Source organism: Diceros bicornis, assembly GCF_020826845.1.
Source record: "Diceros bicornis minor isolate mBicDic1 chromosome 30 unlocalized genomic scaffold, mDicBic1.mat.cur SUPER_30_unloc_7, whole genome shotgun sequence".
NCBI lineage: Eukaryota > Metazoa > Chordata > Mammalia > Perissodactyla > Rhinocerotidae > Diceros > Diceros bicornis.
This window is the reverse complement of record NW_026690905.1, coordinates 1,074,075-1,078,276: the sequence shown is the minus strand read 5'-3', so window position 1 is coordinate 1,078,276 and position 4,202 is coordinate 1,074,075. Positions and strand designations below refer to the sequence as shown.

The 4,202-nt window shown below is 47.3% G+C and overlaps 1 long non-coding RNA gene across 1 annotated transcript; it reads left to right on the top strand.

The window, feature by feature from the left end:
* The first annotated feature begins 602 nt into the window (after positions 1-602).
* Positions 603-1,241, top strand: LOC131402202 (uncharacterized). Its single transcript, XR_009218368.1, has 3 exons — positions 603-774; positions 875-941; positions 1,100-1,241. It is a non-coding gene; the product is annotated as an uncharacterized LOC131402202 (long non-coding RNA).
* The last annotated feature ends 2,961 nt before the right edge of the window (positions 1,242-4,202 follow it).

The following is a 4,202-nucleotide window of genomic DNA, read 5'->3' as shown; positions in this document are numbered from 1 at the left end:
TTTCACCTGAATGGAGTCTTTAAGAATGAGTAGGACGGACCCTGGCAAATAGAAGATGAAGAGTTTTCCTGGCAGAGGGGATTCCATGAGCAAAGGCTACAGCCCTAAACAACATGCCGTATGGGGAGAATTGAAACGAATTTGGGCTGCGTGAAGCATGAAGTTTAACTCGCAGTAGATGGATAAAATGAGACTGAAAGGTCAGCAGGAGCCAGATTGAGTAGAGCCTTGAGTGCCAGGTCAAGAAGGTTGAACTAAACACTGAAGGCCATAGGGAGCCATGGGTGGTACTAGAGCAGTGGTGGCCCTAGTGAGGTATTCATTTCAGAAAGATTTTTCTAGTAGTCCTTGTAGAACATGCTTTAGACAGAGAATCCAGTGTGCCTGCTGGGGTGTTGGTCTGGGTGAAGGAATTTAAGACTTGAGTTGGGACAGGGATGGAGTGTATGTGAGGACGAGTGTGCAAGGTGAATGGGTGTTACTGGGAGGGAGGAGGAGCTGAGCAGATATGCTGGTTCTGACTTGGGTGACCACACGGGTGGGTGGTGGTGCCACTGTGAGAGAATACGACAGATGATAAAGAGTGCAGGACTCTGGTGTGGTCTCAGGCCAGCTCTCAGTGATGGCCATCGCTCTCCCTCTCGTCTTGCAGCTTTGGGGCACAACCTGAAGACCCTCACAGTCAGTGTCAGCATCTCCACCTTCTGGTATTCATCAGACAGGAGCAACAGCTCAGCCACGTTCAACTCCACTGAGAGGGTCCTGCAGAGCCTGGTGAGACCCTGGTCCCAGCAGCTCCTGGTGGGTTAAATCCCACCCAGCCCCTCCCCCAACCCCTGTCCCTCCTCCTCATCTTCCTTTCCTTCCTCCCCAGCTGGATCCTTGTTGAAGAAGAGCAGCCTGGGCCCCTTCTCCTTGAGTGGCAGACTGGTCTCCCTCAGGTAAGACCCTCCCTTGAGCACTTGCCCCTAATGACCACTTTTGTGACCACCCCTCTCTCAGTTTCCCCACTCGACTCCCATTTCCTGCTTCCTGTTCGGGCCAAACCCCAGAGGTTTCAGGACCTCTCTCTAGATTCCCCACGTCCCTCTCTCCCCAGGTCTGAGAAGGATGGGGCAGCCACCAGTGTGGACGCTGTCTTCACCCACCACCCTGACCCCGTGGTCCACCATGCCTCTGTGCTGGGAGCTGAGAGTCTCCACCTGTCTGCTCTTCCTCTCAGTGGCTCCAGGCTCTGCACCCTGGAGTTTATGCATACAGAGAGAGCAGCAGCTACATTTCTGGAGGATCAGCTGGAACCTCAGCAACCTGGAGCCCACATCCTCGGAGTACACCGCCTGCAGATAGACACCCAGGACCAGGTGGGGTCTCCCCTCTCCCGTCTCTCCTTGCCCTGAGAGCACCCTCATTCCTCTGCCTGACTTACATCTGTTACATTATTGTTTCAATCCTTCACTTTCCCTGCGTGTCTGGGTTCTCTCACTTCCCAGAGGTGATGTCCTAGCTGCCTTCCCCATTTCTCATGTGGATAAACTGAAGCTCAGAAAGGGGAGTATTTTGCCTAAGGTCACAAAATGAGTTAGGGGCAGAGCCAGGATTTGAAGTCAGGTCTCCTTTGCCCCAAGATCTGTGATCTTTCACTGGCCCAGTGGCCACCTGCATCCCCAGGAGACATCCATCTCACCCACTCTCCCTCCCATTTGTTCTAGGTCACCAAGCTCTACAGAGGCAGCCAGCTGTGAGACATATTCCACTCCTGCCTGGTCACCGACTTGATGTAGAATGAGGAGATTGGAAGCATTGGTTGAGCTGATGGCTGATGGCTCTGAGCTCCCGTGACACATCCTTGATCTGGAAGTCACTTACATGGTGCTCATTCTCCTGCACATCCCTGTCAGCTAATCCTACCATCTCCATTCATAGGTTTTCGGGGGTTGAGAAAAGCATTAACATTTGAGGCCACCAACCTCCAGCATCCTGCTCCTCCTCCTCTTCTGGAGACTTTCAACAAATATCAGCAATCTAACTGTGCTCTCCAATAGTGAAGCCACTAACCACATGGGGCAATTTAAATTTTTTATACACCATTGGGATATGATTCACATATTGTGTATGGGGGTGTTGTATTTTTTAGGTTTTTGTATATACAATGTCTTCTCCTCTGCAAAACAAATAGTTTTACCTCTTCTCGTCTAATCTGGGTTTCTTTTATTCCTTGTTCTTGCCTAATTGCCCTCATTAGAACCTCTAGTACCTGTTATTAACATGTGAGATGAGGGAAGATATCATTGACTTGTCCCTGGTCTTAGGGGGAAATTTTCAGTCTTTCACATTGAATATGGTGTTAGCCTTGGGTTTTTCATCGATGCTATTTATAAGTTGAGAAAGTTTTTTTCTATTCCTAATTTGTTGAGTGTTTTCATTTTTAGGCATGAAGGGCGTTGTATTTTGTGAAATTCTTTTCCATGTATATGGTTGAAAATACGTGGTATGGCCATTATTCTATTAATATGGTGTATTACATAATCAAGTTTTCAGATATTAAGCCAACCCTTCAACTAGAGGTGAGAGATTAAGATGTTCTCAAGTCTGTCCTCGGCCTGCCACATCCCTGAGCACTTGTGGCCTTCTAGATGCCCACAAATACACTGCAGCTTTTCAAAGCCCCCTGTGGACATCTCATTCCCCCAATTTTTCTTCTAAGTTTTTGGCTCACCTCTTACCTGCCTCAGCTGGAATCACTCCCTCAGGCCACTACAATAGAAAACAATTAGCTCTGATTGTTTTTACCAAGTGCCTTGGGGACCGACTTTCCACTCTGGGCAAGCTCTGAGTCAAGTAAGGACAAGCCCTGAACATGGAGCTTTTTCGGGGAGCTGCCAGGCAGGTCAGCTAATGACAGTTCGATGGGGATGGTTCTTTTCAGAGCTCTAAACCCATTATGGCTGCTTGGCTTCTGGTTGTCTCAGCCACCATGGTTCTAAGACTGATGGTTTTCAAAGTTATGGAGGATATTGTGAGAGCAGGATGTGAATAGTGAAAGTTATAGTGCCACAAAATTTGCTACCTTTATCAAGATTCCACCGTGTATCTTCACTAAACCCTCCTCAGATTCTTACAAGCCTTTGAAAAATTTCTAGGCTCTGGAAAGTTGATTTTGACCATTTTTACCAGTGTTCTCATTGTTGTTATGCATTTTCAAAAGTCCCTACTCCAAAGTTTCAAAAATGTTCTCCCTGTGGTTATTTATTTATAAATTACGTACTTGAAATTAAATTACATGAGAAATTCAGTTCCTCACTCACACACACTAGCAACATTTTAAGTGCTCGATAACAACATGGGGCTAATAATGAGTGTATTTGGTAGTGCAGACAAATGTTTACATTACTGCAGAAAGTTCTCTTGGACAGGACCCAAAAGCAGGGTATCTAGAATCACGGTAGTATTCCAGACACCCTTGTTCATCCTTTGTGCCCTTCCAGGTCTGTCCTTCACAGTAACCACACTGGAATGGACTCCCTGTGTACCTTGCCACCGAGACTGGACAGAGTTGCCATCTATGAGGAATTCCTGTGGCTGACCCAGAATGGTACCCAATTGCAGAACTTGATCCTGGACAGGAAGAGTGTCCTTGGGGATGGTAAGTCTCCCTGGTCATTGTGAAAGGAAGTGAGGCCTTTCTGGGAACTCTGGACGCCTGGGGTTGAGAGAGAATTGAACTTTCTCAGGCTGGCAGGTGGTGGCACAGTCCCCCGGTCTTTCCCCACCATTGAGAGAGAGAAAAGAACACCAGTGTAATATTGGTGGCCCTCACCTTCTCCTAGACAGCTCTGTGACCTCAAACTAGTCACCGCCCCTCTCTGGACATTTGTTTCCTTATCTCTGCACTGAAAGCCACTGGGCCAGATGGTCAGTGAGGGCCTCTAGCTGTGTGTTAATCAGACTTGCAGGTTTGGGGGTGGATGTTTTTCCTGATCCACAGGCTATAGTTTGCCAAGTCCCACTCTAGATGAGCACCAATGCTCTAGAACTTTCTGCAGTGGTGGAATGTTCTATATCTGTGCTGTCCAGTGCATAGCTGCATATGGCTGTTGAGTGCTCGAAGGATGGTATTGTGACTGGTCTTTATTGTTACTGATTTTTAATGTTACTGAGATATTAAAATTTTTATTTTATTTAACTAAAGTTAATTTTAATTC